The 25730-nt window shown below is 34.4% G+C and overlaps 1 protein-coding gene across 7 annotated transcripts in view; it reads left to right on the forward strand.

Moving 5' to 3' along the window:
- LOC145668122 (atrial natriuretic peptide receptor 3) overlaps positions 1-25730 on the forward strand; it is a 753866-nt gene that overhangs the window by 76594 nt on the left and 651542 nt on the right. The gene's annotated exons all lie outside the window — the stretch shown is intronic.

Here is a 25730-nt window from a genome sequence, read left to right on the forward strand (position 1 = left end):
GTTCTCTTGATAAGGGACGACGAAGTACCCAAAATTAGGAATAGGTAGGAAAACAACAAAAGTGCAAAAAACAGTTTCTCAACGTCTGGTACGTCTACAGCTGATATGATCGATAACAATACCGATCTAGAGTATGTGTATAAAAACGCCTGAACTCCAACCTCTAACTTTGGATTTCAGACCTTTGACTTACGGTTGTTTGTGATTTCACGTTTAATAAAGACAATATTTTAAAGTATGTGTACTTTAAATAAATAAATTACTTAAATACATCTTTTTTATATAAAGTTTATGTATTAAAGCTATTGTTCAATGCCTTTATATGTTAATAAGCCTTCTTCAAAATCAATGCAAATGGATTGTGCTGCCATTTTTGGAGTTCTTTTAAACTATATGTTTGTGGCCGATCCTTTCGACAATGAGATTTCTAGAAAGATGACGTTTTCACTGAACGATTGCAAATTTTGCATAGATTGTCCCGTTCTAATTGAATATTAAAAAAAAAAAAAAACATTGCCATTATTTCTTTATTAAACTTTTACGGGCACATTGGAAGTGTTGAAATTAAAAAAAAAAACTAAAACATCATATCCTACTCATTATACATTCCAACACCACATTGTTGTATATACGGGTTGAATATGTCTCAGGCGTTTGTTTCCTGGCCAAATAATACTGAAAAAGGAATTCTAACCATTTTTCCAGTCTAAGATGAATCTTTACTTTTGAAGTGTTTTGCCCAATGAACACCATGTATAACTGACATTATAATTAATTCTGTATGTAATGTATTTGCTTATTACATACTGCATGCAAGAAGAAAGAAAACACTGTTCATACATGACTTAGAAACTCCAACCGGAAGTAGGCTTAAATTTTGCAAACTGTGAAAGATATTGAGAAAAAATAATCGAAAAATCTCCCCTTTGTGATACTCCTTGCCAAATTTTTTTTTTATCAAGACGTCTTTCACTTGTGTCTATAAAGGAACATGTACAGATGTTGTGAGAAATGAGATGATGATTTATGCTCATATGCGAATGTTGCGCTATGTAGAGAGCGCAGGTTCAGCTAGTCTATATAGGCCTATTAAAATGTTAAGTTTATATGTTTGTCTCCAATCCTTTCGAGAATGAGATCTCAAAAACTGTAAGTGGTTAGAACATACCGTTTACACTGAACGATTGCAAATTTTGCATAGATTGTCCCATTCTAATTGAATATTAAAAAAAAAACTTTGCCATTATTTCTTTATTAAACTTTCACGGACACATTGGAAGTGTTGAAATTAAAAAAAAAACTAAAACATCATATCCTACTCATTATACATTCCAACACCACATAGTTGTATATAGGGGTTGTATATCTCTCAGGCGTTTGTTTCGTGGCCAAATTATAATTAAAACTAACTCACTCACTCTATGGCCTATGGAACCCGGAGGTTCAATGCCGCGTTCACAAAAGCTAACTACATCCAGTTTCTATTTTGTATTCCTATTTCTGTGAGATCCATCTTAATATTTTCCTCCCATCTGCACCTAGGTCTTCCTAATGGTCGTTTTCCGATTGGTCTTCCAGTCAAGACTTTGAAAGCGTTTCTACTTTCTTCCATTCTAGCTACATGACCCGCCCACCTAAGCCTCCTAGACTTAACGACCCTAACAATGTTGGGTAAACCATATAAATTATGTACTTCCTCGTTATGAAGTTTCCGCCATTCCCCATTACCGTTCCTCTTGGGTCCGAATATTCGTCTCGGGATCTTGTTCTCAAATACTTTCAGTCTATGTTCTTCCTCAGAGTAAGTGACCATGTTTCGCAGCCATACAGAACAACAGGCATGATTATCGTTTTGTATATTTTAAGCTTCAAATTCCTCGACAGAATTCGCGATGACAAGAGATTTTGAACCGAATAGTAACACGGTCGACATTTAATTTTTTCGTGAATATGATTTTCCTCTGTTAATATTGATCCTAGATATTTGAAACTATCCACTTTATCAAAAATATTGTTCAATATTTTAACGCATGCATATTATGCATGCATTATAATTTGCTGTATTCCGGTCCCGACGCACTTCCATGTATTTAGTTTTCTCTGCATTTATTTCTAAACCCATGTCCCTGCAAGCGTTTAATAAGATCTCTGCATTTCTTTCTATTGTTCTCCTATCATTCCCTATTAAATTTACATCATCAACATATGCCATAACCTGGTGAATACCGTTCAACTCTATGCCCTGGTTGCTATCTTTGATTTTCCTTATAGCGTATTCCAGAACGAAGTTAAATAATAATAATAATAATAATAATAATAATAATAATAATAATAATAATAATAATAATAATAATAATAATAAATGATAATGAAAAACGAAGGATAATCATTTCTCCAGTCTAAGATGAATCTTTATTGTTTGAAGTGTTTTACTCAATGAACACCATATATCACTGACATAATTAATTGTGTATGTAATGTATTTGCTTATTACATACTGCATGAAAGAAGAAAGAAAAAACACTGATCATACATGAATTAGAAACTTCGACCGGAAATAGGTTCAAATCTTGTAAACGGTGTTGGATGTTGAAAAAATAATTTTAAAAATCTCTATTTTATGGCACCCCTTTGCCGATTTTTATCAAGATGTCTTTCACTTGTGTCTGTAAAGGGACATGTACAAATGTTGTGATGAATGACAAGGAGATTCATATTCATGTGAATGATGCACTGTGTAAAGAGCGCAGGTTCAGCTAGCTATTATTATATATAAAAAAAGTGAATCAAGTGTATCAGATTGATCAATTTTCTTTCCTTATTTTCCCTCTATTTATATTTGCATTGTAAACCAAAGATGAAAAAAAAAAAAAGGAAACGTATTTTGGGGATTCAGTTTTACGCATTCTTTACAAAAGAATTTTTTCATGTGTTAGAGTAATGTCACTAATTGAAATTAACTATTTCTGGTTAGTTTGTTAAATGTTCATTTTGTGTTTTGTGTACACACATTGTGTGCTGTCCAAGATTGTATCAAGTGACTTGGCACTGAGTAAACGTCACTCAACTCGACACAGAAACCTATCTATCAACAGAGGCTACTGGAACCAACTTAAGTTATTTCCGGTGTGCACAACGCGACACAGTTTAATACATCTTCTTGAGATCTTATAAATTCAAACACCGAGAGACATGTAAACATGCTCTTAATTAATGAACACCAGAAACAATGTGTCACAATTTTAGCATAATTAATAAAATAATTATTTTTAAAAATCAACAATTAACCGATGTTAATACAGCAATCCGTTGAGCTTTCTTATTGTATAGCTCCGTATATTACGATCAAATTCTAAAGAAAATTACATGAAATCATCGGAAAGGCATACTGTTTCCAGTGGCGAATCTAAAAGATCACAACTAGGAGAACACCCACAAGTATTTCATGAATTTACTATTAACTTTCAAAAAATAAATAAAAAAAGAGAGCATAAATTATTTTTGTCATTGCAAAATTTGGGGGGCTTAGAGTTACCGGCCCAGGGCTACATCCGCCACTGACTCAAGCAAAAAAGAATAATCAAAGTCTATGAACCTATGTCAATCCAGAACATACGTGCTGCAAGAAGTATATATGTATTTTTCACAAAGTCTACTAAAAGATTGGAGTGCTTGATGAAAGAGATGTATGTGAAGGTATGTCCAACTCGTGACGCTTGCCAAAGTTTACGTAGGAGAGTCTTGGGAAGAAATTGAAAATGTTTTGACATGCAATGATGTTACTGAAAAAGCAATTACTAAGTATAAGGCTTAAGCATAAAGGAATTCTTCGACGACTTTAGTGATTTGAAATAGCACTTATGATGTGATTTTGGAGTACTTTACTTCACATAATAAAGGTATTTAAAGTTGATCTGAAGATGATGTGATGATACGAGATCTGTATGTGTCACTTGAAGAATATTCCAATTAACAGAGAAACAAATTTGAATTCTTCAAAACACTGGCAACGGATTTAACAAAATCTACTGTGTACGAAAAATACCGTAAAAGACAGCCTAAAAAGAAAGTTCGCCATGATGAAGATTAAGACATAAATGGAGAGGTAAATTTTACTGGAAGAGACCATTTCATATTAATCACTTTTTCATTTAGCATTCATTAGTGAATTCAGGATAAGAAGAGATGCTTATAATGAGTGACAAATTTACTTAACAAGTTTACTTTCAGACAAATTTATTTTACAGCAAAATCAACGCTAAGGAGACCTTAAGAAAGAATGCCTCAAGTCTCAAATTCATGTACAAGAACAATTAGGATTCTGATTTCATTGAAGAATACATTCACTTTCAAAAGCAGAAAATGAATCAGCTGAGTATTCTGTCCTCTGCTTGTCTCTACTATAGTCAAATTTAAGTACATATTTTTTAATTTTAAAAAATCGAAAAATATTATGTTTTAAAACATACTTTTAAGGGTTTAATGCCCATGAAAACTTGTTTTCAAGTAGCATATTTCCAACATTTTGCGGGAGGAGCAACTCTCCGGCATGAGCAACGAAACGACTCTAGGCTACAAGCAGCAAAACCTTGAATCTGGCCCTGAAACAGTGTATGCAAGCAGCAGTAACGTATTTTCATTAAGATTATTGACTGTTTATCATATTTTTCGATGTTTTTGCACAAACTGATTGTAACTTGAACAGATTTTCTTCCCGAAAATTTTGTTTATAGAGGCAAAACAATGCGAGATCTGCACTGAGTCGCTAATCACTACAGAATGTGAACAAGAGTGACATATAATTTATCGTAGCCGCGGAAAGAGGGAAGGTTGGTTAACTTGAGCTCCTCCTCGAAGTATCTGGAAGGAACATAGGTCTTGAAACTATTTTTAAAGACTGATTTCAGTTTGTTTCTTATGGTAAAGGGTTTACTATCAGCCTATTCCATCTTTATCTCTTCGAAGATTGCCTTCGATCTTTGAAAATGGCCGACTCCTTCTTCCTTTTGCAAGATGCCCTGCCAATTTTCGCTCACCCTGTATAACATTGAACAAAATTATTTCATTTTCACACAGCATAAAAGAGGATAAACTCACTTATGTAGTGTTTGAATGTCGGTGATATAGTCAGGATATATAGCTTTAGAGTTGAAAACGAAAGTAATATAAATATATCACTAGCTTTATTTTCCTGGAAATATTACACAAATACTGTAGATGCTTCATCTTGGTAGTTCTCGGGCGTGGAATCAACAGAGAGCATAACTAAGTCCTTCATTTTTATAATTCATGAAACGAGTTGTCAGGATAGAAAGATTTACGAACGTGGAATTTTAAGTTGGTTCTGGTAACTGTTTGTGACTGGTTCAATATTTTAAAATAAACAAAATTCTATAATTTATTGAAGAATAAATGTTTTCACAATTTATGTACATCATTTTCAAATAATTTTCAAATATTCCGAAATTTATATGCCTTTTGTTTAATGATTTCTTGTAATGTAATTCTGTTCCGTTAGTTTGTAAAGTTGGAGCTAGCAATCATTTTTATTATCAATCAATAGTCTACCCGCTTACTACTCATTCATAGCTGTCTTACTTCGACATTTCATTTACAGAAAACGAACAAGATTTTTCAACTGGTATAATTTGAACCAGGACGGCACATCTTACAAATTTGAAGAGACATCGTGAAATTAACATTATTTACATGTAAAAATATTGTAACACAACAACAGGAGATCATACTGATTCGTCTATCTATTAAAAATAAAGATACTGTTTTTCTAGTACCTAAGAATATTAAGATATTTAGGAATATTACTTATGAATATTAATTATGAATATTACTGAGAATATATCTGTATATTGATATGAAATGAAAGGATTGATGGAATTGTTAGCTAACAAATTTATTGTATGACATTAAAACACTAACATATTTAACACACTTTGCGTATAGCTATTTCAAGGCACTAAATAAGGGAATATTTATTTATATTAGTAAGATTGGTGCCATTAACTTATGCAGAAAATCATTTACACAATTAAAACAATAAACACAACATTATTGATGGGGGTCGTAACAATTTATGATTCTAAAGCAATTTAATCTAAAATGCTTTCAAACAAATATAACTAATCTATAACTAATTTACAACAAATTAATACAAATGGATAGTAATAGTGGAGTATCGAATTTACAGATTGTAATGTACAAATAAATTATTGCATGTTGGGAAAACCATTCTAATCAAAATCAGCCAGGTCTAATCCAAATTATCTATCCAGGAATATTTAAAGGATAACTTACGTTATACCAGGTGGAAAGTCCATGGTGGTGGTAACTTTCGATGTGCGTTCTAAAAGAAATCCTCTAAAAACAGAGATGTAAGCTGTACTTTGTGAACTCTAAGCTCAGTATTTATATAACAAGGCTGCGCACTTTCACTTTCTAGTTTTATAAAATACGTCACCTGTTGTTGTTACCTTTCAATATTTCTGTTTTTTTTTTTAATTTTACTTATTCTAATTTCTAGCTATGAAATACCTTTTTTTATGAAAGTTTTTTTAATATTACAAATAATTGTTCTAAATCATATCATATTTCTATTAAACATGACAATACACACATATATATACATAGAAGCTGATTTCTTTCTCATCCATTATCTGGATTTGTTGATTACAAATATATACATATTATCCCTCTATAAACCGCACTTTTTTGTTAAACAATATATATTATAAAATATCAAAGAACTAAGGGATTCAGTCACCTCCACCAATTCACCAATATGAAAACAGTTATTCTGGAAGAATATGGCGTAGCTCGATCACGTCGAGAAACTTACGTCGTTAGTAGATACATGTTCAAACTGCAATTTAAACACAACACCCAAACTCTAAACTTGAATGTACTTGTATCTCACAACACACAATACAGTTCGTGTAAAAATAAATTTGTATAAATCGGTATGGACACATGTGACGTCTTTGTATGGCGCTCATTCAGCATTAGCAGCATACCACTGTCTGCCTCTGGCTCAATTTAAAAGAAATGAACAGATTAGTAACACGTATATTGTGCAGTCATGATTGGGTATATGAAACTAATGTGTACTATATCTCGGAAACTATTGAAAGTCATACACGTATTCGTATGGACCTTTACTTTTTCTTCTTTTGGAATTTTCTTATCATCTAGCAGAGTATAGAGCTTTTCTCCCAAGACATCCTATATATATATATATATATATTCTGAACATCATTAAAATTTCATTCAGTGGAACCGTAAGATAATTAATGATTAACGTAATGTGTATAATTTTCTCAGAAGCTTCAAAACTAAAATCACCATTGTATTATCATATAATAAGTAAATTATTACTTAATAGTGCGTAAAGTTTTCTTTATTAACATAGAACAGAATGGACAATTAAAATAATATTTTTAGTGTGAATATTTAGTACACGGAAGGTGAGAATAGTCAAAGCATCCAAAAAATAAGAATAACATGAGGCCAAGATTGTGTGAACTGGAAAATAAACTTTCCCACAACAAGCTATAATATAACAACTAGCTGACCTCGATATGTGCATCTGTAATTTGATCAATTATTTGCAAGAAAAGTTAAAAACAAAATATCTGGTAACGTTTTAGTGGACAAACACACGGATTTTCCAAAACTGAACAAAGAAACAAAAATAACCAAAACTTTATATTTGTATACATAACAATAATATTTATCAGAAAACTATTATTTAACTGGTATAAAATTCAAAAATATAGTGCCAACTAGTTGTGACAAACAAAAAAACATTTACGAATATAAAAAAAAAAATTATAAACCAAGGAATCATTCATTCGGCTTCCACCATTTCGAATTCACTTCGTTCCGTTCAGAGCTTCAACATGAAGTCTCTGAGTAGTTGTCGTCAGGACATTAAGTATAAACTTAAAAAAAAATGTATAACTAATGTATGGTATAACAAGTCAAAATTATTTATTAGCAATTTACATTCTTTTGTAGTTATTGTATGCTTCTTTCTTTTAGTACCGTAATATATTCGTACATTTGACTTATATGTTATTATTTCTTTTATTCTAAATATTAATGAATTACATTATGCATTCTTCTTATTATTTTTATTCAATCTCTTCTATTCTACTATCTGTCACATCTGAATAACATGTCATGGATCATGTGACAGGCAATACACTGTAACTATAATCCCACTATATTACCCCTTCCATTATTGTAGTATACTAATAAACTTTACCCATTACACCGTTAAAAATTAATTTTATTTATTATTATTTTATATATGTTAGTATAAACAGCTGAATAAGTGGACTAAGGAGCGAAATAAATTCTCTGCATTCGTTACCTTATCTATGCTGGTGATTCACTAGTAAAGGATACAGTGGTCTTGGCAAGTATTAGTCTCTCTCTCTCTCTCTCTCTCTCTCATTCTCTCTTTTTTAATAAAAGATTGTCTAATTTTTAATATATCAATCTGTTAATAGAAAAAATAGTTTTAATAAAGTTGTACTAATCATGTGCTATTAAGTATATCATCTTGTATAACTTTTGTAATTTGACTTGGCTGCTGTATTTTTTCTTTTTTGCATTATTTTGAGGCATTGTTTAAAGAGTTTTAACGATATTGAAATACCTGCTCAGGTATTGAACACATGTTTCTCTTGTATTAGCTCATTGATTTCTATGGAAATATTATTATTATTATTATTATTATTATTATTATTATTTTGTTCTTTTCTTTGCAATGAAGTTAAATTTTTAATAGTTTTAGTTCACTGATGTTTTTTAAAAGTCCATTTAAATGTCTTTGTTTCATGAAAATTAGATTTTGCAATAAATAATTTAATTATTATTCAGTGCATATATAATGCAAATTTATTTTGAAAAAGAAATAAATATTCATCTACATTTTAATAAAACAGCAAAAACACATAATTACATATGCAATCCATTTTAGCGAATATAAAGAAGTAACTTATTCGCTAAAACTAAATCAGTGGCTTAAGAAAGCAAACAGAATGGTACTCAATATCGTAAATGTGTAGATCCGTAATTGTAATACCAGTCCATATTTAATAATAATAATAATAATAATAATAATAATAAATCGTTTAATAGATGTGAAAGAAATAACACATTTGATGATAAAGATTTGAGTAAGTCACGCAATGCATTTCGGTGTATTTTTGTAATACTCTGTCAGGTGTTTAGAAAATTTCTTTGAACAGAAAATACTACGCATTAGTTTGTTGTTTTCAATTAGTATGGAGTAAATTGTTTTAGTTTGTGTAGAACGTGAAATTAGTCATCACAACGGTTGAGTGTTTATGAACTTCAATGCTTGTTGGACAAGTTATGCTTTGATGTCACCGTAAGTGGAAGCGTTATTGATTGTGTTGGCTGAAGAGGCTCTTCCAACTTCGAGGATGAGTTGTTGGACATCATTTCTTTTCCTTCCCTCATACTCTACGACATTCTCCCTACTTCCTGTCCGTTCATCATCATTTCGTTTTCTTCTTACTCTCGTTTCTATTTTCAAATCATACCTGGTCAAAGTCCCCGAACAAGATACAATGAACAATGAAGAGACATTGTACGTAGGGTTGCCAACTTTTTCATATTATATGTGAACTCCAGTATTTGATAAAGTTTTCAAACTTTCTCTCGTTTCCTGATTTGATTTAATCCGGGAGCTCATATCATTTGTACTTTTTAAAAGACAGCAAAATGTTATTTAAAACTGCAGCATATATTTTGTTAAAAAGAAATTGAAAGCACACTGAGGTAAATGTTAATCTCTATCAGTAATGAAAATTTTCTGTAAAATTTTTCACAATTTTCCGATTCATAAAATTTATACCCCACTTATTCCTACATCGTTGTTTAGCCGTAAAATTTATTGGTAATAAATTTTATCTGAAAAAAGTTTCACGAAGTGAAAACCTAACGATTCTTCATTTCTGCAAGAATGTATCAGAAACTTCAATGTGTTCTTTCCTCAAAATTCATACCTTTGATCTCACAAAATCATATTTCGTCAGTTTAACAAGCATAAGACCAAGTTTTCTAATAGCTTTACTACTTTTCTGGATTTACATGCTTGCAACGTATATAAATAAGTAGAGATAATATAAAGTACCTACTGCAAATTTTTCTCTACCCAAAATTCCAGTTTAAATGAAATGAAATGAAATTTTGAGTTTTACGTCCCACGGTTATGCCGGTTAGGCTAAAGGAGACGGTGATAATGAGTAATGAATGAAACGGTGGAATGAAGAAAGTGGGAGGAAACGGGAGAACCCCGAGAAAACCCACGCACACGGTGTTTGTCCACCACAAAGTTCACTTGGCGGGAGCAGGGTTTGAACCCGAGACCCCTAGCACCAGAGGTGAACGCTCTACCACTGAGCCACCGCGGCCCCCAATTCCAGTTTAAGTAACTCATGAAAACAAATATTGGTACTGAACATTTTCAGGAAGTAAACATTTATTTATTCATATATTCATTCAGAAGAAAAAGTAAAATGTAACTATTTATTAAGTTAATTTGTGTAGTTGTTCTTCCAATAAAATAATCAAAGAAACTTAAAAAACTGCACTATTAGCGCTGCGTTCTAAAAGCAACCAGTAATTTCATTTTAATTCACAAAATAAAAAATATATTTCTTTTTGTTATATATGTACTTCTTCTATCGAGTAGCTATTATTTCTAATGCACTTTTTATATATTTGTAGTTTTAAATGCATGATATCTGCTCTAAGATATTGATTATACAAAACTTCAATATTGAAGTTATAATTTACGAGTGTTAAACAGAATAAAATCAAAACATTTCTTCTTATTTCCTGATACAAAAATAATCTTCTTAAGGAACTTTTATGTACTTATTTCATTACAAAGGTAGACCTATATGTGAAGAAATAGTGGAATTTTCTGTTTTTGAAATACTTGATAAATTCACAAAGATTTCTTTTCGCTTTCTTGTTACATTTTAAACAATGGGATGGGATATTTGTACTCTATGAACTCGATATATGTTCCCTGTACTTTGTGTGTGTGTGTGTGTGTGTGTGTGTGTGTGTGTGTGTGTAAACACAGACAGAAAGAAAGAAAGAAAGAAAGAGAGAGAGAGAGAGAGAAATACTATGTAAATTTTTACTTGCCACACAACCGCTACTTTTTACTTGCTACTTTGAAACTTATGTAAATTTGAAATATTAGAAAACTTTTCTAGTTCCCGAAAGCTAATTGGAAAATTATAATTTATAGTTGTTTAACTTTCCTTTACAGGAATTCAATTTTAAAGTTAAATATAGTGGAAATATATTTAATCTGCTGTTAAATATAGTGGAAAATGTTCCACCTAACATCACTACGTATACATAATATTCAAAATTGTCTGGCTTATGAAGTTTTTACACTTATTATAAATCGTAACGAAAATTTTCCGATCCATGAAAATTCCTTTCACTTTCTGCTACAGAGCTATAAAACTTCTCGATTCACAAAAAGTTTTTTTACTTTTTGCTTTAGAATGATGAAAATTTTCCGACTCAAAGAACGTTTTTCAGTTTTTCCATACGCGACAGAAAATTTTTCGAGTCTTGAAAAATTGTTTCACTTGCTCCTACATAGCACTGGAAACTTTCTGAGCCATAAAAAATTGTCAGATTCTGGGCGGTTTCTATTTACCTTGTCATATGGGACCTTTTATCTACAGCAGTTCGGTTCACCACCCACCCACAGTGCTGCCAATATTCACGACCACAGGAACAGTTTCAGTTCCTTGTTGGTGTGTCTGAAGTGGGCACATCAAAGCATGAGTGACTTCAATACAGACGTTACAAAATCCACTGATTAGATCGGTAACATTTCCTTTGAGGTACTGCCTCCCCACTATTGCCAGTAGCGTCTGCAGATACAACCGCAAGCAAAAAGGCCACTAGCGGATCCGCGGCGATTAAACAACCGCTACCGCAACCACAAGGATAAATCCGGCCAAAGAAAAATATCAACGGAAAAATTTATTGGGACAGAACTTTGGTTTGTCCTGAGTATTCCAGTATCTAATGCTTACAGAGAATGTACTTTTTCTTACATGAAAATGAACAACAAATGGTTTGATGAAGGCAACCGATTTGTTATATTAAATGAAAGGTGAATTACAAATCTGGATGCAAGTGTAATCAAAATTCAGAGAATTCGTAGATTACATAACGAAAATTCCCAAAGTTTAAGCTGATGCTAAATATGAAAATAAATGTAACTGTAAATAAGAGTTTCTGAACTATGCAATAACTTTATACTGTTTAGTACATATTTAGAGATATAGCAAATAAAAATTGACCATGGAAATCCACTAGCAAACGTCATATTTAACCCACGTGTGCACATGCAGTGTTGTCAAATGCAAGTGCAAGTGTGAAAAAAATATTTACATGGTAAATCGCATGTCTCACATGTGCATGGACATGCAACTCACAAATTTCAGAGCGAATTTGTGGGTTGGATCGGTAGTTATCGTAGTCGAAGAAGAACAGTTCATTTTTACCATCAGCTTGTCCAGAATTCTACCATTAATGGGGTACCCGCGAAAACGTGGTTTTTGAAGTTTTACGCTACGCACTGGCCACACTGCCTGTGTTTAACTCAACAGCATGTGTGTTTAGGCACTGTTTATCACATGGAATCATTGAAAACACTAAATAAAAACATTGAAAAAGTAGGAAAAATAGCATAGCTCACATGCACAATGCAACCCTGTAAGAAGAGGCTAAATGTAGGCAAAGGAAAAAAGTGAACAGACATTGTGCAGTTCATCGTCTTACTTGGTGTGGTGTGTTTCGTGTTGTGTCGTAGCGAGAGGTTTGTTTGTTACCATGAGCACTATACAGAGGAGAGGGTGTTTATTGTTGAACATTTTTTGAATGATAGCATTGTTTCAAGAAAGATTTCCAAATAGCGGTGTGCCGGAAATATGCGAAACGGGATCTGTACGTGATAAATCACGCAACAGGCAACCGCATTTCGTATAGAAGATGTGATTCAGAACGTTAAACATCGCATTTCGCAATCACCTAAAATAGAGAGTGAGTTCGTCGTTACCAAAACCAACAGCACACAGAGCCTTTAAAAAGCTGCACCTACATGCATTTAAGAATTGAAGCTGATAGACAAGGTCACACGTATCAGATACTGTCGTTGGTTTAAATCATTCATCACAGAGCAAGGAATGGATGTTTTGGACAAAGTTTTATTTAGTAATGAAGCATGATTCCATTTCAACGGGAATGTGAATAGCCAGCAAACTTATGTTACAACAAATATCGGTAATAGTTAAGAACAGGTATTTCTCATCGCCCGTGCACGAGGATACATCTTACTGTTGCACTACCTAAATACCCTAAGTACAAGGGCAAGAACTCAGTCTATTACCTACTTTTTAACATCCTAGATAGTCAATGAATAATTCCTGAAAGTATGGCGTTTCTCGTCCTTCCCTAAATGGGAAGTACGGCTCCTTAACTATAACCCAAATATCACCTGCTAAAATGTTTAAAGTCTGAATCTTACTTTTTTTTAGTAGGTAAGCAACCTCATGGTAGAGGTCTGCACGAGCTCGGGCCTAGGGCTGGGCTCGGGCCGTAAATTTTTAAATAAACAATATTTCTCTGGACCTTTTCGGGCATAATACAACGATATTTTCTGGAGAACATTTAACGCAACCTAAATTTGTAACTTGAGACGCCCACTCTTAAAATCACTGTGCAATTGAGAGAAAAGCTGTGTAATAGTGAAAAAAACTAAAAGTAACAGAAATAAATATGCTTAGCTTGTCTGAGTGATTCTTCCACTGAATTAAAGAACAAGAGCATTGGAAACAACGTGTCTTGTTTTTTTCTTCAAGACAATGTCAGTTTATATTATATGAGAATTTATATAATAACTTCTTTTTTAAAGAGAATTCATAGTTAACTAAATGTAAAGGATAACCTTTATTTCCTTGTTGTCTCTGAATCATGAAAGCTTTTAAACTGCAAAATTAAACATTTAATTGTTGCAAATAAAAAATACACTTTTGCCTTAATTGTTAAGTTTTTGTAATTCGGGATTATTTCGGGCTCATTTGATTATCACATGGGGCCTGGCCTAAATGCTAAAACATATTTCTAACTCGGGTCGGGCCTCATATTATTAATTCACGGACCGGGCCCGTGCCGACTACCTCATGGATACACTATAAGCAGTGACGCTTTCCGACGGGGCGATCCCTTCACGCCTTCTGAAAGGAAAATTTCTCTTTTTGTTATTATTTTTTCATTGGTACGAACTGGCACAGTCAATATACAGCTTTTACACTAGAATGTCGTAGAAAATCCTCAGCCCATTCCGCTCCCTGCAGATTGCAACACTGCAAAACATCATCGTCGCGGAGAAGGGAGTGGGGAAATGTAGGATTAGGTGCGCAACAGTTAGGCTGCAGCGTTCTGTTTACAAACTTTTTTACTTATAGCTGCTTTTTTATTTAAAAACATCTACATGGATCAAGCTAAAAATTGGTGCATCATTTAAACGTATACCTCATTCCATTCGAAAGTTAGCCTATACCTGATTCCAATTTGCGTTTTAAATAGGATACCTTGAAGTAAGTTGTCTGTAGCTAGCAACATCTGTTAGCATCAAGCAAGCAAAAGATAGCACAAGTAACGGCATCTGTTACTGTTAGCACGATTGTTTACGACTACTGGATGTCCCACTAGTAAGAGCCCCGGGAAAATTGTTATAAAAATTTTAGTAAAAGAGGATATGAAACCAAATTTTTATATGACATACCTTTATAGTTGAATAAGGAAGGTACATTACAAGAGGTGCTGGAAATGACCTCCTCCACCTGCATACACAGTTCAACACGGCGCTGCATGTTCGTGAATGTTGCTGCCAAAGTATTGGGCGTGACTGTCTGGATTTCACGGCCGATGTTCTCACGTAACTCGTCTACGTGGCAGCATTGTAAATATGTGTATCCCCTGATCAATATCATCATTTTTAGTACAAAAACGGAAGGAAATAAAAATAAAATTGGCCACAGATTGTCCCAGAAAGGAAGTGGAAATATAAAACTAAGTCGTCCCATTAGGAAACTTCTGAAAGCAATAATATTTAGCACAACCACCTAAAAACCACTTTTCATTATGGAAACACAGGGACAAAGTACAGAAAATTAAAAAAAAAACACAAAAAAGTATAAATTGCTGAGAATTTTTAGACCAGTCTATAAATACGACACAGCACTTATGACCATCCATATTGTTTCTTTTAGGTGCATACTTACCGTTGCTCTGGAAGAAAACGTCTCTGTCATAGTTCTCTCATTATTATATCACGTAACACAATGTCAGTTTTCCAAATAGCCCCAGATTTTCCAAGTAACCCCAGTTCACGGTACTTCAGAATAAATTTTGGTTAATTACCGAATATTATACTACTAAGTCAAATGTGAGGAAACATTTCATAAATTTGACGTGTGTATAGTAGTTATTTGAAATGTTGCACTACGACGGAGAAGTACTGTAACTGTTTTACAGACTTGTACTCAGCACATAAATAAACAATTGAATTTGGAATTTTATTCAAAAAGAAATTACCAACTATTATATAATATTCCTTGTTTTAACATACTCACACATTGAGGTTGATCTAAAAGTCTCATTACACCCATGTTCAACACGAGACAGACTGTACTTCTACAATGAAATCAATCACACCGTGCTGCGTAACTGGTTTGTCTCTCAAGTGAAAGTTGAAGAACTTACGGATCACTTCGCATTTGGTTTCAGCAAAATGAAGGTCCAGCCCATTACTCGGTTGCCGTGCGAGAATATCTGAGCGAGATGTTTCCTAACAGATAGATTGGATGTCAGTTTTACAGTTACCAACACCTTTGGACTGGCCTCCCCGAAGTCCCGATCTTCTGTCGTGTGGCGAAGGGGGCATTGTGGCTTAGTTGTAGAGCGATTACCTATGTTGCATGGGATCCCTGGTTCGATTCTCGACCAAGCAAGTTTGTGGTTAGCAACATCGTGTCCGTGTGTTTTTTCGGGGTTCTCCCGTTTCCTTCCACATTATCATTCAAATAATTATTTCATAATCATTCATCTCGTTTAGCCTAAGGGCGTAATTGTGAAATGTTAAACTCAAAGATTTAATATTTCATCATGTGATAATGCATTATGGGGTTACACCAAACGGCAAGTTGCCAGTTCATGTTATCACAGAACTATCGAACTGAAAGAAGCTGCTCGACATGCGTTTCCCACGATCATTCGCACAATGCTGCGTAGGATTTCAGAACGTGCCTCCAGAAGCATAAATATTGGTTACGAAAATGATTGTGTCCATACAGACACTGGACTACGTTACTATTTCATCTCTTATCACGTTTCATGTTTTTCTCATACATACTCGTAACTTTACCTCATTTCAAAATACATAAATACATAGGGGTGTAATAGAACTTTTGGATTACTCTGTACGATAATACGTGAAATACAAATAAAAAAGAAGTACAATGTACAAGTTGTTCAAAAAATTCTAGCCGTTTTGGAAAGTCATGTACTCTTGCCCACAACCGGAATTAAACCAAACAAATCTGGATCATTTTGTCTACTTGGAACCTTTGTTTTGAGTCAGAGAATCAGAATTCCCTATATATGGTTGTCAGGATATGGGCTTTTAGAGTAAAGTAGGTGACTAAGAATTTTGAACGAGATTGTACATACTTGCTTTTAGACTTTCCGTGTTTTCGAGCTAGTCCAAACTATTCCACACTTTATATATAAATAGGAGTTAAAACTAAATATTGCAAGCATGTATTTTCTCATGTTTTCTGAGTAAAATGTAGGCAATTGCCCTCTCTTGCTTCCCATATGGACGTACGTATGTACTTCGGGCATCTTCACTCTTTCTATGATATCACTTTGAATTGAATCAACATTGTATGTGTTCCATTTAAACAGAATTGTAGTTCACATACATTTCGAAACGAGATATTTGCGATGTTTGCAGTGGTGTGTTCTTTCGTCAGAAGGCGTATAAACAAACAAATCTCAAGCAAAAACTTAATAAATTTACGTGTTAGCAGGGATTTCCTTGTTGAGCTGTTTTGATATTTACATGGTAGTAACTACGGGAATGAAAATCAACATGTAAAGTTTCTACTTAAATATGCCATTGATTCAAAAGAGGATGAATTTAAATATCTGGCAATGTAAACAAGTAAGATGAGTTAATTATTAAAATATTTTATTAAATACAGTCCCAATACGAATCAGTTCCAAATTCATGAATATTTGGATTAAGATATTACTGGAAGATTATTAAGCAACAAATGATTTTAAAATAAACCTAATGAAGAACAAATAAAGTAAATAATATTTACAAATACAATAATACGTACATGTGAAACCGAAAAAGTCCCCTGAACGTGTGTCCAATTTTTGATCGTTACAGAACTGGAGTGGGTTGAATACTACACACATCCATGAATGATTATGAAGACAAGAGAATATTACTTACCGAAATGCTGTGTAGACACTGTGGAGGACAAAATAATGGTGGGACAGATGACTGATCCATCCTTAAGAAGTGTTCAAAAAATCCCCTACCCATCTCAATGCACTTGTCAACACGTTGTTGTGTATGTTGTTTCACAATGATCATAATCTCGGCGGGCTTTAATGCGGGCAACAGCGTCAGTGATGCGAGCAACAAGTTCTTCATGTGTATCCACCTTTGTAGCGTACACATCTCCATTTAACCAGCCTCATAAACAGAAATCTAATTTAATTAGGTCGGGTGGTCTAGGAAGCCAATTAATGGGTCCGCCACGGCCAATCCACCGTTGAGGAAATGTGTTATTCAGAAACTGGGAAACTTCTCTGGTACAGTGAATCGGTGCCCCATCATGTTGCAGGTACAATTGCCGTCGTTGCTCTAATGTCATGTCTTCCAAAGGTGAAGGTTGGTCTTCTATCAGGAAATGTGCATATGCTGCGGCTATTATGCTATTTGGCAGAAACACAGGCCCTATCACCAGGCCATCAGTCATACAACACCAGACGTTCACTGAGAACCAAACTTGGTATCTTGTTTTCCTAGTGTCATGTGGGTTCTCCATTGCCCATATATAGCAATTGTGGTGTCATTCATGATACAATTGCGTGGGTAGGGTTCATGATACCATTGCGTGTAAATGTAGCCTCATCTGTAAATAAAGTGTATTGCACGAAGTCTTTGTGTACAGCCAGCCATTCACAAAATTGTTATCTGTTTACTGTGTCATCTGGATGCAGATGTTGCACGGGCTGCACATGGAATAAGTACAGTGCGTCCCACTAGCTTTCGAACCCGAAAAAAAACGTTATAATTTCCGAACAAATATACATAGGAAAATGACATTCACAATACACATACCTTGTTTCATGCTGAATACATGACCGTCACAGCAGGTGCTGAAAGTGTCCTCCCTGGACGTCAAGATATGTTTCTACACGGCGTTCCATATTGTGAAAATTCCGATGTAGAGTCTCCGGTGTGATCTCATGAATCGCATTATCAATGTTGTTTCGTAACTCTTGCAGTGATCGTGGGTTGATTCTGTAGACACAACCTTTAAGAAAACCCTATAAGAAGAAATCAGGTGGTGTCAAATCCGTAGTTCTTGGCGGCCACAATCCTTTGGAGATTATCCTGTCACCAAAAAAGGACTCAATTACTGCCATGGCCACGTTGGAAGTATGGCATGTTGCTCCGACTTGTTGGAAATAACCGCGACGCAGTTCTTGATCGTCCAGCTGATTCACAAATTCACTGAAGATGTGTAAGTAAACTTGTGTGTTTACTGTATCTTCAAAGAAGATAGGTCCAGTGATATGCTGTCGGGAAATTGCACACCAAACTCCCACCTTCAAGGGATGAGTTGGAATCTCATGGTACACATGTGGATTTTCGGCGGCCCACACCCGAGTATTCTGCGAGTTCACATAACCGGAGAGATAGAACTAAGCTTCATCTGTGAACCAAGTATAGTCTAGGATTCCTGGAGTGTCATGCAACAAAGCTTGCAACCAACGACAATACATCACGCGCTTTTCCCAATCTGTAGTCTTCAACTCCTGGACGACTGTAACGCGATATGGAAATAGTTTGGCTCTTTTGGCGGCTCTTTGCACAGTTGACTTTGACATCCCTACCTTTTGTGATAATTGACGCAGGCTCTTCTTAGGGGACTGCAAAAGACGTTGCCACACATTCTGTACTGTCTCCTCGGACATCCGTGGACGCGCGCCTCCATGTCCCGTAAGCAACGTTCCTGTTGCTTCGAACTTGTTCAACAAATGATGTATAGATGATTTCGATGGTCCTTTACGGTATCCAAATTCATGGCAAAATTCACGTTGAACGGTCTGATAGATCCCGATATCCAATATTTTTAACAATGAACACGCGTTCCTGTACGGTGTACAGAACAATCCTCGCGATGAAGCGACTCGAGTCACGCCAAGCAGCACTTCCCCTGGCGCCACCTATCGTCTTTGTTTTGACGTGTGCGCTTCTGTTCAACCCTTTCTCGTGTTTAACATGAAACAAGGTATGTGTATTGTGAATTTCATTTTCTTATGTACATTTATTCGGAAATTATAACGTTTTATCGGGTTCGAAAGCTAGTGGGACGCACTGTACAAGGCCTCGAATGTAACGTATGCCATACTCAAGTTTGTAGAATATCATGTTGACGGCTAATGCGGTGTGTACGGGTGATGGGACTCCGTGTACCATTGCAGTAATGTCTTCCCTATTCTCAACTGACGGGACAACCTCATGCTCTGATGTTACGTGTGCAGTTGTTAGTGTTCCGGATTCACGTAAGTTTTAAAAACCCTGGGAAATACCCTCGCACAGAGGGTTCGTCGATTAGGGAAACGTCTCTGGTATTCTGTCATAGCCGCACGGGCACTGCCATTGCAGTACCCATACACAAATAACATGTCTGCGTATTCTGCATGGGTGAACGTATGCAGCATGTTAGTATTTACAGACACAATGGACTTACTCAATTAAAGATTCCAGTTGAATTGTAGAGAAAGGCACTTAATGGGTCATTACGGGCTCACTAGCAAGCCAGCTCCAATTTCAGTTTTATGGTTTTTGTGGAATATATACTCCAATTTTTTCGTCACTCCTTATGATCGAGAATTTTCCACTTCGGAAGTGAACTTATAAAATATCAATACAGTAAATATCGTATCAATGTTATATCTATATTGAATATCCCAAATGAAACCATGTTCTTTGTTACACACATTAGTTATGTCAGGATACTAAGATCTGCGATACTGTTGCCAATTTTTGCGGGTACAACGCTTCCATCTGATCAGGATGCTGATTAGGGTGGTAAACCAATGAATTCCGTGAGTGTACCTCAAATGAAAAACAATTGGTTCTCGTTTTGAAAAAGATTCTCACAACTTACGGGTCAAATGTAGTTAGATATTTCTTAATGACTTAATAATATAGTTGATAGTCTATTCACAATTTATTAACATTTGTTTACGGGTATGACTTCTCAACTATAACCAAGCATACAGAACAATAAATATGAGGTTATGTAAAATACTTAAAATAACTTAAACAGCTTGCAATAAGGAACATATATTGATGGTATATTGTTGATGAATAAAAATAATCAGTATCGGCTGATATATCAGTAACGGCTGTTGTTCCCAATGGTACAGTGCTAAATCTGGCGCTGAATTTTCTTCGAGCCAGAGTCCTTTTTATTACAGCCTTGGCAACAACAACCATGTAGACTGAAACATTTTCGTGCACTATGTTAGCTCAACACACAGCGACTGATTCAGCTCCAACGAACTGATCTAGCTAACATTTTTGCGGATCCAAAGAGTTTCAGATATCCTCTGATCTTATTGGCTGATACAGATAGGTCATCAAGAGACTTGCCCTACACATAGCGGAAAGTAAAGGCCAACTGTTGTCGGCCCTCGTAGCCGAGTGTATTAGCACAACATGCTAGTAATGAAAGTAGTTTTTCGTGTGGGTTCAACCCTACCTAACGATTTTTTTTTTATTTTTTAATTTGCATAACAGTTTTTTCATTAAAATAGGATTGAAAATAATACACAAAAAAGTGATTTACAGTTTATTTTTTAAAATATGCATAACACTTTTTTTCATTAAAGTAAGCTTGCAGTGTTACTATACGGATCCATAGTAAAAGTAGTAGTAGTTGTTGTTTTTACTACTACTACTACTACTAATAATAATAATAATAATAGTAGAGTAGTAGTAGTAGGAATGGGTTAGAAGTTCCGCAGGGGTTGGTTAGGTTCTGTTCTCTTGCCCAAATTTTTCTGTACATTTTACATGACCAACTTCAAACAGCTGGCTAGAGTAGCGCGCGAATACTGAAAGTCTTGGGATCGGCGTAAAAGCATCCAGCTGCAGTTCAAACTGGTACATTATTTCTTCCATAGATGGCTCTTTATATCGAGAGCAACCTATTATTGTGGCGTGATATTTCAGTATCAGAACGGAAACTTTTTGGAAATACTCCCTACTTCACCCATCAATTGAGGCTTGTAAATGTGAAGTTGATAAATGTTCTGTCAGTAAGTGGAAAATAAAAATAGTAAAAGTGGAAATATGAGTAGTAACAAAAATAATATGATGTAGATAATATTTATTAATCTACTGCTGCGAAGAGACAAATATTATTTTTATCAATATAGCATATCATTGTATGACGGAAGATCTGGTAACATTACTTTCCATTCGCAACCTTACCAATGAAAAAGAACTCTAAAAGATATCCTTAAATTATCCCAGGACGAGATATTATTATTATTATTATTATTATTATTATTATTATTATTATTATTATTATTATTATTATGTTAACGTAATGGCAGTACTGGCAATAAGATTTGATTTTAATAAATTCACTCATTACAATGAATATTTTCAGTAGTCGAATTTCATAGTAGAGCAGAAAAATAACTCAGTTATCGCAGATTAACTTTCGTGTTCCTCGGTGGCGAACTCGATCTCTAAATTAAGGGGGCCGCGGTGGCTCAGTGGTAGACCGTTCACTTCCGGTGCTTGGGGTCCCTGGTTCGATCCCAGCTCGCGGCGTGTGGACTTTGTAGTGGACAAACACCGTGCTTGTGGGTTTTCTCGGGATTCTCCAGTTTCCTCCCACTTTCTTCATTCCACCATTTCATTCATTTCTCATCATCACCGTCTCCTTTAGCCTAACCGGCATAATCGTGGGACGTAAAACTAAAGATTTCATTTCATTTTTTCGATCTCTAAATTTACTAACTTAGAAGACTCCTAGGTTATCAGTTGTTAAGCGCTCCTTGTTTTACAGACTAGCGCAAGATTATAACACAGTTTCAACAGGTTTCAACATTTTTACTACTGAACGAAACTTTAGAAATCAACTGAAGAGAATATTGTAAATTTAGAGGTGAACTTTCTTTCGTTTATATTTGTGTGATTTTAAAAATATATTTGTGTTTGCAAGGTTGATGTTGTGAGCTTGTGCTGTATGAAACTTAGGAAATAAATAAATAAATAAATAAGTGTAAACTTAGGTTATATTAGTTTATTTGTCATTATTAAGTGAGTTCCTTGAGGAATAGAACCATTGAATGAATTGTCTAAAGTAAATTTTTGTGTTACTGACAATTTATATCAGTTCATCAAGTTAATTTAACTCTTTCACGTCGAAAAGAGTACCTACTATATGGAATAAGAAATGTGTGTACAAAGCTTTGTATTGATAGACATAATAGATATGAGAGGAAAGCGTGTATTGGTATACAAGCCTTTCTCTCATATCTATACCGTCTGTCAATACAGAACTTGGTATATACATTTCTTATCCCCTATACTATTTTTTGAAATACACTTGGATTGTGTTCTTTTACTCGGAACCACTTCAGAGGGGTCCAAAGTTGGTGAGAGGGATTTCTAGAGGGAAATTTCCCGACATTCTCCAAATTTTCCCTGTTCAAGCACTTTATGAGCCCCAATACGTAGCACCTTTAGAAAGCTTGTTTCATGCTGAAGAGAATGCAAAACCATGACTTTTCAATGAACAGTGTTGATGCAATAGCTATTTTACTGCGAGTCTACGATTTTCTTTATACTGCCAAGGTCAATGTGCCCCAGGGACTTACTCCGTTGTCCAGGGCACCTAATTTTTTGTGCATGAACATATCTTTCTTATGTTTATTGAATGTACTAGGTTTGATTAGGAAGTCCCGTTGACAGACTCATGTCCTTTCCTTGTTAGAACTCCGTTGACTCTCGATTTCTTTGAAACGATTCACTCTTATGCTCATGTTATCAGTATTACGCGTCTGTCTGTCCGTCCGTTACTACACACTATAAATCTTAAACAGAAGCGAATTTTGAAATTTTGTTTTCTGCAATAGATAAATTAGATCCATTATCTCGGTCAAGTTCTTAACAGAGTAACTCTGTTAACATCTTCACAATTAACGTGCTGTATTGTTTAAAAAACTGCGTTCCCTATCATTTATGCAACCTGTACAGCAGCTAAGATTGTTAGTTGCCTACGAAAAAGAACATTGCTTTTTTACGCCAAAGAGTTCATTAAAGTTCATTAACCTGTAATAATATCCTTAACCCTATTCATATTTTTAAAATTCATTTCTTGAATGTTCCTACACAGTGATACACTTAGGAACTTCTGTTTTCAAACGTTCTTCATGTGAGGACGACAATATATTTACTTCTTTCCAACTTGTGCTTCATTTTTCTCTACCTTTGTTACTATCAATGCCCATATTTAACTTACTGTTGGATTGCCCATATCGTCCCTTTGTTTGCAAAGTGTCATATCTCAGTTTTTCTCATTTTTCAGGAGAGCGATTTGAAATTTTGCACCTATTTTACTTTCCTGTTACGCTTGTGTTTACCAACAAATATTTACCAATTTTTGACACAATGTAGCTACAAGTGTATTCCTTAATACCATATGTTCAAATTATATGTAATATTAAGTCATAAAAATGTTATTTGAGATACGTCACTTTGCAAAAAAAAAAAAAAAAAAAAAAAAAAGAAAAAAAAGAAAAGAAAAAAGAAAATGTTTGTTTTAAAAAATGAGACGTCACTGTGACTAGTTCTTGGGATATAAGAATAATGCAAATTGAAGATGGCAAACTGTAAATTTGTCCATTTGTGTGCACCTAAGTTGCTGTATTCATCTTTGATGTGAGTAAGTTATAAGAAATAGCAAACAAACGATAGATTCAAAAGTCTTGTTTCTTTCATTAATTAATTAATCATGTTGATGAAATTAATGATAAAAAACTAATAAGGCTTACGACCTTTCACCAAAAAAAGGAAAGAATGTGATATGAAATTAATACTACAAATTAACATATTAAGTAAATATCAAGCTGTATGAAAGAAAAATAAAATTCAAGACAGAGTGTAAATAATGAAATTACAAATTAGTTATCGTAACTAAACTAGAATATGATAGTAGTATTTTAAGTAAACATGAGTATAACTTAAATGAGTATAGCCAATAACACCTCCATACAATACTCTACTGAAAATAACTGAACCTTGTTCATAAAGTATTTAAAAAACAGTCCTGATGTTAACAAAACTAGAAAAAGAAAGAAACTCGCTTTTGTTTGAAACTGTCCTAATGGTCGAGGTGCAAGTACGATTGCTGGTGCTCAGACATTCGTATAACAGGGGTAGGTCAACAGTTATAAGTTGGAGTTCCTTGTAGTCTAAATGTAGGTGGCTGGTTTTCTAGAAAATAGTTGTCGGCAGTGACGTAACTAAGGGAGGAAAATGGGACTTATGCCACGGGCGCCGCACTGATGGGGCTCAAAACTGGGCAAATACGGATATATATTCACAATAAGGCAAGGGAAGGAGTTTTAGCAAACTAAAGATCATTAAAAGAAATACCTCAGAAACTTAACAGGACAACAATGACGCACCAACCTTAGGATCATATCCATAGAGCATAAGTTAGCTTTGAAGCTATCTTTTGAGGACATTGTAAAAACCTTTGTAGCTAAAAGAGCTCCCAATGTTAAATTTTAGTTCCAGCTTTCTGTGTTTTCACTTTACTTACATCGATGTAAGAGATTTGCAAAATGTCCGAGTATATTTCTAATATGTACTTGAGACAACAGCTTGACCATTTGTCATAATTGAATATTCTATTCTAAAGTGACAGACTGTTGATTCAATCTACACATATGCACATCCCAACATAATTGAAAAAAAAAAAAAAAAAAAACATTGTGGTTTGGAGTTATGATAAGACTATGAGAATATGTCAAGCATGCTACTCTCAGATTATTTGGCAATCAACTACTGATTAGTTTGATGTATTATCTTGTACGAAAGATTAAATTATGTAGGCCTACTGCAATTTTGAAATCAATCTTTACCACTTGAAGAAAAAATGAAATAGGAGAATTATTGTGTGATGCCAACATGAGGTGTGATCGGAGAGTGTTTTGATTTGGTTGGTTAGGGGGGGCGCTAAGTCAAGTTGTTGCCGCGGGCGACAATTAGACTAGTTGCGTCGCTGATTCTCGGT

Source organism: Thermobia domestica, chromosome 13 (genome assembly GCF_964235325.1).
Source record: "Thermobia domestica chromosome 13, izTheDome1.hap1.1, whole genome shotgun sequence".
Lineage (NCBI taxonomy): Eukaryota > Metazoa > Arthropoda > Insecta > Zygentoma > Lepismatidae > Thermobia > Thermobia domestica.